Below are 15,623 nucleotides of genomic sequence, written 5' to 3' on the forward strand. Positions count from 1 at the left end.
GCTAAATATGTCAACACTTAACCTATACTAGCCACACTAGAGTAGTTTATAACTTAGGTTGGTGAATAAAGAAGTATCGATTTGAAATAAAGGTGTTCGAATTTTGCAGGCCAATTTTGAAATCCGCCAACTTGAAAGTGATTAGGATGCTCTCACTTTACTATAGTTATTTTTCCCCACACAGCTTAACCCTTTATAAGGCCCAGAGTTTGGGACTATTAATGGATGTTATATTAATAGAAACACGGTTTTTTCACTTAGTTTAGAATATATTTACATTTATGATTGGGTGTTTGTCGACTGGTTACGGAATATTCACAGGTATTTAACGGCTTTCTCAGTCTTAATACTTTAGGCAAACGAAATACGTCATCCAACAATCGCAGCACAGCAACTACACTGCTCGAACAGGTATATAGGTCTCTGCCTCAAGTGCCGATACTCAGCACATCCATAACAAAAATACTTAAAACAGACTACCCCAACATAAAAATAACACCCAAGCCAATCAATACAACAGCCAACCTACTAAACAACATCAAAGATCCAGTGGACCCGCTACTACAATCCAACATCATTTACAGCCTAACATGTGAGGACTGTAGAATGAAATATTTGGGCATGACACGCAACCAGCTCAAAACCAGACTATATGGTCACAAAACCAACATAAACCAATACCAAAAATTAAAAGCAGATGGAGTAAACAACAACGATGAACAGATGATCAGTCTCAGAGAGAAAACTGCTCTCATCGAGCACATGGTACAACACAATAAATACGTTCGATCTCAGCAAAGTAGAAATCATTGACAGAACCTATCGGTCGATGGCGCTCCCAATATTGGAAATGTGCCATATCACGAACACAGCTAACACCGTAAATCATCGCATGATGGACTCAACGCAACCTACGCAGGAATTTTGCACTCACTCAAAACAACCTACACTCACCGCAATAATACAACCACATCAGATACAAGTGATGGCACACTTTTGGGTCACGATGGATAGATATCATCGGGTTACCATCCTTAAACCAGACGTTGCAAAACCGGTTGATGATAACATCGAGCTCCGTGACCAAAAGTGCTAACGAATGTTTATCGTGAAAAATCCCCACAATATCCAGTACATGGAACCACGCAAAACCACCGAACCTCCCACCGTTGGTAATAAACGACTCCGACAAAAACGACAAAACTAGAGTGAGTTAAACGTTTATGTGTATATTAATGTTAAAAGTCCATGTTTTTTGTATCCCATTCTAACTTTCACCTCTCTATGTCTAAAATACAGTTTTCCCTTGAAAAAGGCCACCAAAAACGGCCGAAACGTCGGGCAATCTAAAATCAAATCGTTTGCCTAAAGTATTAAGACTGAGAAAGCCGTTAAATACCTGTGAATATTTACATTTATTTCGCAAAAAATAATGTTTTGAAAATATACTTGGTACCGCCGTTAGAAAACGTCAGTCTTCGTAATGTTTGATGTATTTCCAACGAGATTGGTGAAAATATAAAGACAAATCGAGCTGGATTGGAAATTCAGAAAGAAATTAAGGTGAGTTACTGGTTATTACCTGATTAACAGTAAATAACCCCTGGATTCTGAGGATAAGTTGAAAAATGAGACCACAGACTACAGACGTTCATTCATTCATTTAATGTCTTTCTTTGTAATTTTTACCACTCATAAACCAAACTTTCGGATTAAAAATAGTAGTTTTTACAAATTTGCATCACCAACTTATAGGGTCTAGAGCATTTTTTTCAAAATCGAGCTAATTTTATTATCCAAAAGGAAATCGCCGTATTTTTTTAAAAAGCTCTTTACCAATTTGACACTTTTCGCTGTATTTCAATAAAAAGTAATAAGAAGAGTTGCCAGACTCCTTCTCACTTCATATTTCTGCGTTAGGAACGAAACGAAAAGGTGGCAATATAGTTGCCACTGCTTTATAAAGGGTTAATCATACATACAGGATAAAAGAATATTTGAGTTCACCGAAAGAACATTTAAATTCAAAGGTCCTATGAAATCAGATTAATTAAGGTGAGTATAATAGCAATAAACAACAAGCAAGCATTAAAGTTATGTTTTAAATCAGAAACATCGTGTAGAAACTTTACCACAAGATTTAACGACGACAATTCGTGCCATATAGAATAATGTGGTGACTATTAAGCACATCGTTCCTACGGAGAACGAATCATTTTCTTTTAAGATTCTTAGCTTATCCATATGTATCGAACGAGTTTGTTCGATAACGGTTCTATATTTACAAATATGATAGACATTATCGCGCGTTTTAACTGCTTTAACGCCACAAGAAATTTTCTTGCATTCCATCTCATGTACGTGACAGTTTATCTGGATGATTGACAACTTCGAGGGCATGATGATCTGCCCTCAACAAGAATTTCTATTCGTCAGACTTAGCTTTAATAGTTTATAGGTACCTTGAATTTACGAAGTTACTTAGGAATACAGAGTACGGAAGACAAAGCCCTTACTACTCCCTACCTGTAGAACTCTGACAAGCTTTATACTTCTCGCAAATGCAACTTAAAAATGTGTTCCCGTACTTGGTCCATATCTGCTGATAAATGAAGTCGCTATTTATTTTCAGCAATCAAAATGCTACGTACTCTCCAAACGATATGATTTAATAAGTGAAGCGGTTGTTGCTTCGGCTTCGACTCCTCCGAACCTGGCACTTAACCAACACACCTAAAAATAATGAAATTTAAACGACATGTAAGTCAAAACGAATGTAAACATACAAAGCTTGAATCAAAAATATGATTGAAACTTAAGTTGAATGCGATAAACTCAATGGGAGCATCAAAAAGCATATGATTTTACACTTTCGTTTGTGTAATATTACATGTCATTTATATTGCAGCAATATTGGATTAAAAATAAATTAAAGTACATTGGTATCCCGTCTAATGAAACTGTAATCTTCAATCAACGTGTAAAATTATAATAAAATTCGTTGAAGAAAGCACGACAAGTTGTGTGTATTTGTGGTGGAACTTAATTTTATATTTATATTCATGCTCCAAATATGAGCATGAAAAAAAAAATTTAAATCACAAAATATTTTTTTTTGTGAAGGTACCAGACAGACGTTAGTTCAAAATTGTTACTGTTTTTTATTTGCCGCAAAGTTCTACTGTATCGGTTTTGTTGGCTATTTTCGGCAAATTTGAGATTGAGAGAAAAAAAGCAATGAAATTGAAAGGCGGATAGGTATTCTAGAGCGAATCAGTTATAAACTTAGAACGGAAAACTAGAACTAGGCAGGCTCATATGGGCATGATCGAAAAGAAATGTGAAGAATTCTTTGCCTTCTGCTTAGTAGGAGTTGGGCGTTGCACCCAAGTCTACCGCATGGTCTATGGTAGAGCATAACTCATCATCATGTTTTACCGCCGACGCCTTTCGATCATGCCCATATGAGCCTACCTAGTTCTAGTTTTCCGTTCTAAGTTTATAACTGATTCGCTCTAGAATACCTATCTGCCTTTCAATTTCATTGCTTTCTTTTCTCTTAGTCTCAAATTTGCCGAAAATAGCCAACAAAACCGATACATTAGTTCAAAATTGCAAAACTGCTTCTGAACACCCATAAATGACTTCTAACTTTCGATTTCCCTGGAGAGAAGAAGTTCTGTTTGCTGATGAGACATATTAAAATCGACCATGTTTTTGGTCAGCCAGCGCGTCAAGTGCCAGATTCTGCGGAGACGAGAACGAAACGCAAATCTCTTTACTTACTATAATTAGGGTGTGTCCTTCTGTATGGCGTAAGCACGTAGCCAGAAAAAAGTTTCTGGAGGGGCCCAAGAGTTTAGAAAAAAAATACCGGTTTTCAAAACATACCAGAAATTATGTTTCGACATGTGTGTGTGTGTGTGTGTGTGTGTGTGTGTTAACCATCCTAACTCCCACTAGCTGGTAGTGATTTACAGAAAAAAAGATGTTTGCATGTATTTTAACATATCCATGCAAATAACTTGGTTCAAGGATTTAGGTAGGTGTTAGCTCAATTGTCTTTCCGATTACCCATTTCGTGTACAGCGCCAGTCATGTTCCGAGGTCATCGTTCCATCAACCAGCCCCGCCTTACTGTAATGTTTGTATCAAATGGATTATAACATTACAATAAGACTTTCGATTCCTTACATGAGGTAAGAAATCGACGCGTATTTAGTGTATTTATTTGATTTTTGTGTATATAAATTAGAGTGCCTGTAGAAAATTATACCCGTTTTTCTATTTCCTTCCTCATCTCCTACTTACGCGAGTGACTGGTACTTGCTTATTCATTTTTCGTCCCATTCCAAACCTTCTCCAGATATCCTCAAAATCTCCAGCTTCTTTCTCACGCATCAAACAGCTCGAGCAATCCTTTCTCTTTCTCACGTTTGCAAGTACAGCGCAATTTATCAACAACAGTATGCATACAGCAGATACAGAAGACTCCACAGACCACGCACGTGGTCCTGACCCGAAAAAGGTTTGGAAAATGTCGGAAGAAAAAGAAAAACTGACCTGCAGGTTGCCGAATGTGGAACTAAGAAATTGGTGCGACACCTATCGGGCGATAGCTACGAGTGACGTGCTGATAATTTGGAATCGCCACTTTTTTCACCAAGTGACGCCGAAAATTTTTCACTTTTTGGGAAAGATTTATCACTGGGAAAAAAATACTTTTTTGTGAGTTTTTGATCTCCACTACTATTATTTACGTTGTTAAAACACTTTTCTTACCCGTATCGGGAATAGGCGGCCCGTATTGCGGGGGGAGCACTTTTGACACTAATGCTGTGTGGCTTTGAATCACTTCACGCCGGGATGAAAAACTCCAAAAAAATCACTGAATTCCACTTCCGATTTACGAAAACTGTTCACCGAGTCGTTTTTCGTATTTATAAACACTTTTGTTTGATAATCCGTACCGAAAAACTACGATTTTAGACCAACTAGCGAGGAGCTTCAAAACAGTCAACCGATCGCGGCTAAGGTACACACTCCAATTTAGGTGTATTTTGCTATTTTGCTCAAATTGAAATAAAATGCATGAAACTATGTACGAACACCACTTAGTATGAAATATTTCATTTCTTAGTATATTTGGCTTAATAATAAATTAAATGTATTCTGTCCTACGGTTTTTGTATAACCAATCAACGTCGAATGTTACATGTTGAACCCAAATCTTTTTGCTTATCAGGTCATTTTATGTGTAGTCAGATGTAGTCAGGGATCTCAGCTGTTGAGATTTCGGCAAAAGGTGCGAAAAAAACTCGGTAGAAAAAATTAAGAGTGTAGGACGGGACCTGCGGATAGATGTTTTCTTTTTCTTTTTTTTCTGTTCATTTTATTGTTCGTGTCGCATAGCCTCTCTTTCTGCCTCATATATTTGATATGGACTGGCTGCATTTGACGTTAGATTTTTTTTTCATATTCGCACGTCCCGTTCCAGTCCCGTTGGACTGAATGACAAATGTGAAAAACTCACCAAAAGAGACGCTAGTAGTGTAAATGCGTCCGTTCACATCTCTATTTATTGTCAGATTGATTGTCAAAGTGAATTTGACATAACGGTCGGATTAAAAAGTCACCAGCGAATCACGACTGTAGTCACATTCACGCTTTCTAGTTATATATTTCCATTATTGTAGCTTGTCTAAAGCGCAGCGCAAATTCGTTAGTTTGGTGTTCATTAATTGGGTCGTACCCCAACTAAAAGACAAGTGGATGTCAAAATCTCATGTCAAATTTACTTTGACAGTTGAGCAGACAATAGGTAAACATGTGAGCATTTGCATTCTACACTCCTATCGTTCTCTTTCGACGGTTTTTGACGTCTGTCAATCGAACCAACTAGCGCGTTTGTTATTTGGGGCGAGGTCGTGACTCAATTAACGAATCTGAGCTGTACATTTATAAATGTAGCGAATGTTATCTTAAACATATACCAAAAGTTATCTTAAACATATATCGAAGCAATGCGACAAGAATTAAAAATAATTTTGTGTATGGACTTAGATGCGTTTTTTGTGTATTCCTTCCTTGGCTGTGTAGTATGTATCGCCAGTATCAACGTAGGATAGGCTGCGGGGAAATGAAACACACGTAATCAACGAATGCAACGAATGTAAATAATAAAACTTCGTTGCAATTTGGATCGGTTCGCGTAAATGTGTCGCTAAGGAAAGTTTTAGTCTTTGTGAAACACAAGCACGGATTACTATCATACACTCATGCAATCGCAAACAAATTGGATATGCTTTGTCATACAGATTCCCTTCGAAACATTGAACCCAAGCCAAATGGAACGTATGCACCAAGCAAAATGAGTTAACGCTAGTAATGATGGGTGAAGCGAAAGAGACAACTTGTGCCACGACGCTATGCTTACCATGTACGCGCATAAAGCTTGAACTTGTGCACGTGTTTCATTCGAGATTGTACATAAAATGTGTTCATGAAACGACCACAGAACTAGGGAAACCATGGTGTTTGATGTTCGTTTGGTTGGTTGTTGAGCAGAACACTGCGTAGCGTATCTCCACAAGTCTTCTGCGATGTGTGATAAGTTTGCTCATTGGCTGTCGAAGCACGCAGCGCACTGCTCTGCTTGCCATTCAACAACAGTGTGGTATAAATGGGTGTGGCAGATCACACGGCTTGCTAACGTTGGAAACCAAAATTATGTAAACAATCCAGAAGCCCAACAGGTCGACGTCATAGCGTTCACACGATTCAATGGGAGTGGAACGAACGGTATTTCGAAAGCAAGTCGCAAGACTTATTCTGATATGACTAACACCACTCATGTAAGATTCATCTTACGAATACCAAAGTGCCATCTGAGCCACACCTGTATATACTGCATGGGTTCAACAGGCGACTGAGCTTGTCCGACCAACCCAGGGACAACTTGACAGATAGTGCTTGTTTCATATATGTACCACCGATTTGATGGTGGCGCTAATATGCCTTCTCTGTACGAGTACCACGAACAACGACACGAAAAAGTTTCAAGAGAAAGGCGTGTTTCGTTACGTGTGTTATGAACGCCGTCAATGTGGCTAGAACAACAAAAAAGTGTATTCCAAAATGTGGATAAAGAAAACTATTATTAGAGAATAAATTTATCCCCGATTGGAAACCGTCAGCAAAGTTACATAAATCTTATTATAAATTTAGCTGGAAGTCGTTGTTTTTAGCAACCGGCTCTCTTCCTTCCTAAAAATGTTTTGGTTTTCTTGTTGTATGAAGTTTGTAATCGGTAAATCATTGGTGCTATAAATGAAATATAAATGAAAAACATTTTGGCCAATGAAAGTAAATCACCAAGCTTAACAATTCGTGAACCTGCGACATCTTGTTTCAAGTTCATTAAGAACGTCAAGAATTCTAGTATTTTGATCGGGAAAATAAACAATATATGTAGGATTTTCTACACATTTAGCTAAATTGGTTTTGAATAAAATTTATGAGCTTTTATCAGAATTCTGGCAGCAAACCGGTAGCGCTCGGTTTCCGCAATAATGCTGCCAGGAATGTACAATTTTGTTCGACTCCTGCCAGAGTTTTGATCGACTTTTTTGCGGACATTGTCCGGAAGATGTTGCGATGGTTTTGGTATGGATCCCTTCAGAGTTATTCTGGCATTTTACTCGGCTCTACCGGAGAATTTCATGCCTTAGGAGATGTTGATTAGATTCGGAAGATTTTCGGAAATTCCAATATAAGTGGTAGTGGCTTGATTTTGAAAGTCATCTTCTTGTATATCCGAAAATCGCTTTATTTTCTTTTGGTTTTTTTAAATTCCAAATGGAATCTATGTTTATGTTTAGGTATGGGGGAATGAGGACAGTTTGTAATGTGAACATCGAAATAAATTTGATGATAGAAATGCTTAAATTGTTTTTTTTTTTAGATATGGAAAATAGTAAACGGGATGCGCCTTTTTTCAAATTTTGCTCCATTCGAGCTGCCATGACATCATCAAAGCACCACAAAATTTGCTTATGACTTCAATATATGGGAGCTGTCAAGTTGTCCCCGGGCTGTGTCCGACCAAATCTGTTCCATAAATAGTCGAACATGATACGTCATTTATAGAAGCGTAGCACGCTAGGTGCATCAACCTGTCCTGCCAGACCTGGAAAGCGCTTCCTTCTACGTGCAAATGTGTGACTATGTTAAGAATTATTAAAATGCATTTGCCGTAATTTCTAAAATCTATGGTTTTATTTGTTGGAATCTGTTCTTAGAAGTATTTCTGGGTGATATGTGCAAAAATTTCTAAAAATTCATCCTGAATTGACTGAATTACAACCGTTTAAAACCTAACTACTTTTTGTTACATACAATTTTTGCAGAATTCGCAAAATGCACCTTCATATCGAAAACAAAGACGTAGTCCTACGTCAAAAAACTCGAATTTAGAATTATCTGTTGATGACTAACTCTAGAGAAAATTTTCAATAGGACGTAAGTAACAATGAGAGATTCTCTTTGGGGTCTTTCTCTTCTGTTCATTACTCGGCCATTTCAACATTTACTACTCTACTCTTTGCATAATATTCTAGTAAAAACCGTCGGCTTTCGATATGTTCTGGAAAATTAGTGCAAAGTGTTGTAATGACGTCGTGATAAACGAAAGAGAAAGTAAACAAAGAGAGGCAATGTTACTTACGTCCTATTGAAAATTTTCTCTAGAACTGTATTTCGGATTAGTGAACTTTTCGCTGTTAAGGTTATATACAAAGTTGGGTCTCAAGAAAATCGAAAATATCCATGCGAAATTTCATTCAGATTGGAGCACTAGATTTTAAGATACCAGCCATAAGCACTTGGTACACAAAATATTAAACGCGAGTATCTCGGAATGGAGTTTTTTGAAAAGTCTCGTTGTGGTGAACGAGATATTTCAAAACCTCTTTAACCGATTTTAAAGACTTTTTTTTAAGTTGTTTGTATTCACAATGCCGTGTACTTGAACGATTCCATTTTCCATCCAAAAATTTTCGATTCTTTGGGATGAATTTATGTTTAAAATTTTGGACATCTCAAAACTCGCTTTTATTTTCTTTTATTGGAACATTTTTGGGAAGCAAACCGTTCAACTATACCATAATACATTTTCTTCAATAATTTTATTACTTTTTTATTTTAGTTGAGCGGTTCTCCTTGGATAGTGTTCACCGCAAGTGTCTGCGAAAAACGCACTTCGAGGCCTGTTTTTCTTCTTCGATAGTACTTCCAACAAATTGTCTTTCGCATTTTGCAAATAACATTTGCTTAAACCCTCAAATTTGTATCTATCTCCTCAAAGCGTTCCAGTAAATAGAGTTCAGGAAAATACGTTGCGGATAGGTTTCAGACTATTGATCAGGATGTAAATACTCGCGACAGGATATCACTTAACACAATGTCATAGATTTTTTTTCATTCGCGTAAATAAAGTAGGTATGGTTCATCAGTCTTAGCGCTGCAGACGTTTGGAATACACCCATATTCACCGTATCGTGTATCTACGTATAAAAAGAAAATAACTCCGAACCCTATTGGCGTCATCAATTGTTACGGTTCCACTTAGATTGACAAGTGGTTACCCAGATAGCCACGACAATCGTCGCGATAATGAAGGTACTTTGTGCTGTGATCGATTTCAATCACGGAGACAATCGATAGACCACTCGTTAGCTGGGTAAGTCGATTTCATAAAGCTATCGCAGACATTTTTATTCAAAAAATTTCCTCGTTATATTTTTTGATCAATAAAGAAGTAAAATTTGGTGTAATGGAACAGTAGGTACGTATAATAATCACGAATTAGCGAGCAAAAAAAATCAGAAGAACATAACACGCTTCGTAAAATTCGCTTTCATATACTAAAATGTAAAAATCGGATATAAAACTCAAGCGTAATAATCGCACTGAGGTCCTGTATATAAGAATATCTTAAAAAGTTTTCGTCCAATAAAGTTAAGGATGAATCTACAATATAAAATACGCGTCGTGTTTTGCTTAATATCTATTTTTGAGTGCATCACTACTTCGAATGGCGATCTCTAACAACTTGCAGGGTTCAGTACATTTGCACGCAACGACGATAATCGGTTTACAGTCCAGTGCATGCATGTGATGAAGGACAAGAAACCCGTGTGTGCAATGATACTGATAGCAAAGAATTTGACCGTTGCGATATGAAGAGGTTGACTTATGTGATGAAAAATCCAGATATAGTTTGAGTAATGTACTTGACTTACGAATTTATTAACTGCAATCAACGCTAGTCTCTTATAAGTTTAAGTCGATATTTCTACAGCTCAACGGAAAGGATAGTGGACCTTGTTATAGTACAAGTGAATCAGTTACTCTCCGTATATCATTGACGCGTTCTTGGCGATAATTTAATCAGAATCTTATCGCAAGATGACAGATTTATTGCGCTCAAGACATTGTTTGAAAGAAAACTAATTTGGCGTTTTATAAAAGTTGAATTTATGAATGACAGAACAATCTACGATAAGTCCATTGAAATAAATAAAAGGTTACGCTCGGCGAAGACATCCCAAGACATTCGGACATTGATGAAACAATTCAGTCAAGGCAAATTTAACTCTCACTCCTGTACGAAGTTATGAAATTTCCGGAGCGATTATAATACCAAAATTCATAATTCGGTTTGAAATCCAAATGTTTTATTATCTATTTAGTTCCGATCCTACTAAGGTTATCAGCTCAATAAATAATTTTGTAATACGTTTACTTAGATAGCCGACGTTCCAGCTATTAATTTAAATGGTTAAACTACCATTTAAAAAGTCGATTAAAACGCAATAAGTAAACTTTTTCATGCTGCGAACGATGATATAGGGTATTGTGTCTGTTATGGCAGTCGACCCTGTTTTATCCCTATTTCGCACCTCTTCGTGCCTACATCTTTCATTAGATTTAATTATTTATTCAGATCTATCGGCGACATTCAACATTTGGCTAAAATAAAACTACTTTCTTGAGATATCTGCTATTTCACCTCATTTACATAGTGCACTGAAGTAGGATACAACGGCGCTTTGCTAGACCAAATATTAGAGCCATCATTTAGCACCTCATATCTCGTTATTTCTCTACAAATGTATTAAACTTTGCACTGATACATACCTTTATTTTGGCTGGAAATCCATTTATGAATGATTCACTGTAAATGCACTCGTTAATACGTGATACAGAAATACGAAGATGTCATTTTTCGCAATGTTTGCTGCAGATGCCCTTCTAAAATCGAACAATCTTCACACAAAAAAATATGAATTTGATCATTGACGTAATTGTAAACTTGACACAGTTTAACAAACCGTAATTGACGAAAAGACGAAACATCACCGTGTTCCATTTATTTTTACATGAAACATACACATTACATGCGTAATGACATTAAATTACACTTACTGCCATTCAGAACAAACGCCATATGTGGAGTAAAATTACATGATCTACGAAATTCAACGTGATGTAAAATTTAAATCAAACGTAAAACTAAGTCATTTTTGATGCTCGGATATGTCAGGTCCAGGAGACATAGATTTACATGATTTTTTCTAGGTGTGTTTCTACATCAAGTCAGTAGTGCAGCCAAACTACAACATAAACTTGAAAAAATATGTTAATGCAATTTCCGGCATAAGTGATAAGTGATTTCAAGTTATTCAAAAGATTTACTGATTGCGGAGATATTATTCCCATCTGCACATAAAATCTGCAATGTTTCATATGAAGATAGTCATTACCAGTTGTTATTTTTCGCATGGTTATTTCCTGTGAGCACAATTCTGGGAGTTCTTCTATCAGCTGAGGATCTTTTACGTGTGTGATGTTTATATTTGTTTTGATCGGGTGAATAAAGTGGAATGATTCGTTTTACAAATCATGCGACCGCGTCCGTGATCGGGATACCAAGTTAGAAATTTGTTGATACAATGGAATATAGGACATTGCGTTTCAACCAGATTAGTTTCGATGCGGTGAGATTTGGCACACTAAGGAGGTGATAATTGGATTTTTGCAGTGGAAATAGAACATTTCTTTTCCTTTAATACTGGAAATTGAACCATTTCTGCTAAAGAAGTATAATATACAGTGGAGACCCGGTTTTATCAGCACCCGATTTTAACATCCCCCGATTTTATTAACCCCTGATTTTATCTACCCCCGATTTTATCAGCTTTTTGACCCGATTTTATCAGCTTTATATGAAAATTGATAGTTGGTAATTTGATGGGCTCTAACAAACGAACCAAGTTTGAATTCGAGTAAATCCTTTCTTGGGTATAAGAAACAGTACACAGATACTTTATTCTGAGGATGGTTACGTTGTTAAAAAAATTGCGCGACCCACTCCCGATTATGATCAAAATAGACTCATTACCTTACATCTCGAGCGCACACGTCAAACTACGCATGGTTGGTAGTGAGGAGCCACTGTTTTCTAGAGTTTGTATGAGTACCGTACAAAGGAATGCGCGAAATTGCATAAAATTAGTCCATTTCTTTGTTTTTGGCAACCAGGGGCCCTATTCTCACAGTCACGTTGCCTAGTGACTAGAACAAAATTTCCTTCTAGTCACTAGGTGACGTGACTGTTAAAATAAGGCCCAAGAATATTTGCCATAACTTTGAGTTCATTCGACCACTTTACGAAGTAAATTCGCACGGAGTTAAACAAAATCTTAAGGTTGAACAGAGAATGGGCAAAAATCGAAAACGAAAAAAGGAAAAAGCAGTTTTTTCCACACCGTGTGTTAGATCTTCATAAAAATCAATCAGCAGTGCTGTAACAAATTTCTACATAAGCTGATTGATTTTTATGAAGATCTAACTCACGGTGTGGAAAAAACTGCTTTTTTCCTTTTTTCGTTTTCGATTTTTGCCCATTGTCTGTCCAACCTTAATAGTTTTCGGATTTTGTTTGAATTTTCTTTAATCACTATCATTCAAAATTGAAACCAAAATATCAGATAATAAATCTGGCTTTTTAAGTGTGTTAACATAATGGTTACATATTATTATTTATAACGACAGCTATATTCTCGTGCATATCCACCAAACTTAACTGCTTATTTTGCTCGATATGTAGCCGCTGACTGGTAGATTCGGTTTCATTCTAGGTGTAGCCTTTGATAATGAACTATAGACTTGAAACGATCTGCTAAACTACGTTTGGAAAACTCTCCCACACCCGTATAGTATGTCACTAAATGTTACCAATTTTTATCATCTTATAAATGGTACCACGCACGTTCTTCAGGCACGTATACTGACACAATAGTGCACTTGAATTAATTAATTATTGCTGCTATCAAAAATTTAGCAGTGCGTCAGAGCGCTCCAAAACATGTTTCTGACAAACAAACCAGACATCTAAGAAACAACATTTACTGTTTATTGCGAAAAAAACGATATTCGTGCTGTCTCGTCATTGTTGGTGTTCCGATGTTAAACAAGCTCCCCAATAGTAATTATATTAGTGATCTTCAAATAAGCTCCCACTGATTAGTTATTCATGTATCACTCAAGTTTAGTAAAACTAAAATAACGAGAAAATCACTTCAAGCTTCATAAAATTCTAGAAATAAAATCCAACAAAGCTTAATCTCGAGATTTCTTGAGCGTTTTTTCAAAACGTCATATCTGCAATGAGTTACTCTCTTCGTTTACTTTCTCTTTCGATTTTTACGGCGTCACTAGGGGCCGTACACAAATGGCGTAGCTTTTTTTTGCGATTTTTGACCCCTCTCTCCCCCCTCGTAGCATTTGGTCACAAAATTCTAACCTCGCCTTTGTAAATAACGTTGCATTTACTTACCCCGTCCCCCTCGTTCCATGCACAGCGCCCGGGTGATGAAAAAAAATTATATGTTTTGCAATTATTTTAAATTCATGTCCTTTCAAAATGTTTGACGATTTTTATCAACATTTTCATTATAACAGCAAATTTCATGTAAAATAAACCCATTTCATAACGAATATAGTGTTGATAGTTTTGTTTTGAATTTTATATGTCAAAGAGAGCATGAAGACAAGTTAGCAACATTAGCTAACTAATGCAGCAAGTTAAATCCGCATACAAAATCTTTTCGTATTATTGTGATTCCGCGAATCGTAAAATTTACCTCATGAAAAACCGCATCAAAAGTAACTTGTTTGAATTTAAATTCATTTCTCTTGGGAATGGAGGATCAATAAATTGTTTTCTCTAAACAATGGGTTTTAAAATTAATGCTACGTCGCACAACTTTTGACCCTACCCTCCCCCTCGTCACACTTCGTCACAAATTTGGTATACCCTACCCCCCAAAATGCTACGTCATTTATGCATGGCCTCCTATAACACTTTTCACTTATTTTACAGTACAGATCGAAAAACGGTGGTTTTAACTAGCATATTATGCAAAGAGTTGAGGGATAAATGTTAAAGTGACCGAATTATTAACAGAAGAGAAAGTAAACAAAGAGAGTAACTCATTGCAGATATGTCGTTTTGAAAAAACGCTCAAGAATTTGTCTTTCCCAGACCAAAGAGAATAGTGAAAGAGACGAAGAGTGAAAATCAGTCAAAACGGCAACACTCTCTTTATGATGATTTCAACACTAGAATTTTGGCAACCGCTTCCACAGGCAGCACTTTAAATGACTCCTATTATATTCTGAAAACAAACGCTATGTCGATCGTTGGATTTGTTTATCAAACGATGTGCATTTCGAAACAAAGAGATGAAATAATTCTAAAGCTTGTTTTACTCATACATATACTCTAGAATGGACCTTACACAATCACGATTGAACTAAATTCTGACGAAAATCTAATTTCTTTTTTGATAGATGTACAATACTTATCTCCTCCAATTCAGGCATGAGTAATGTTTATTTACATTGCACGATTGGTCTACTCAATAAGGTATTTTTGGCTTCACACTATTCGTCTCTTTCCCTATTCTCTTTGTCCCAGACCATTCACAGTGATGTGCTTGTTGCATACGATCTAGGCGATTGTTGAAAAGTTTCCCTCTGAGAAAAAATCGATCAAATCGGCATTAGGCATTAGGCACGCTTCTGATGTGTACATTATTTGAATGTCGATCTAGCTGGTTTTCATTGTCCAAATCTAAAAAAGTGGTTCACAATCGTTCAGGGCGGATCCAAAGGACTTAATGGCGGCGCGAGGTTTTTTTTGCCGATCGAGGCCAAAAGTTAAATTTAGCGCCCCTTTCATGATTAATTTTTAAAAGAGTTCGATTATTTTCACCTATTCATATGAAACATTTCACTATCAATATTTGATGAAAATATGTTGAACTTGCCTGAAATTGATTTATTAAAATTTGTCTTGAATTGAAATATGATAATGAAGAAAAGAAATTGTAGGAAAAACTTAACCAAGGGCCAAATTAAAGTGACGGCGTTTCCTTTTCTTTTCCAGCAATTTGGAATTAACCGATTCAAATTGACAAAACGGACCTGGCCGCAGTGTTGCGCATTAATTTCCCCGCATAAAGTGACGCTACGACTCCGTTCATATCCGATCCGCG

The sequence above is a fragment of the Topomyia yanbarensis genome, chromosome 3 (genome assembly GCF_030247195.1).
Source record: "Topomyia yanbarensis strain Yona2022 chromosome 3, ASM3024719v1, whole genome shotgun sequence".
NCBI lineage: Eukaryota > Metazoa > Arthropoda > Insecta > Diptera > Culicidae > Topomyia > Topomyia yanbarensis.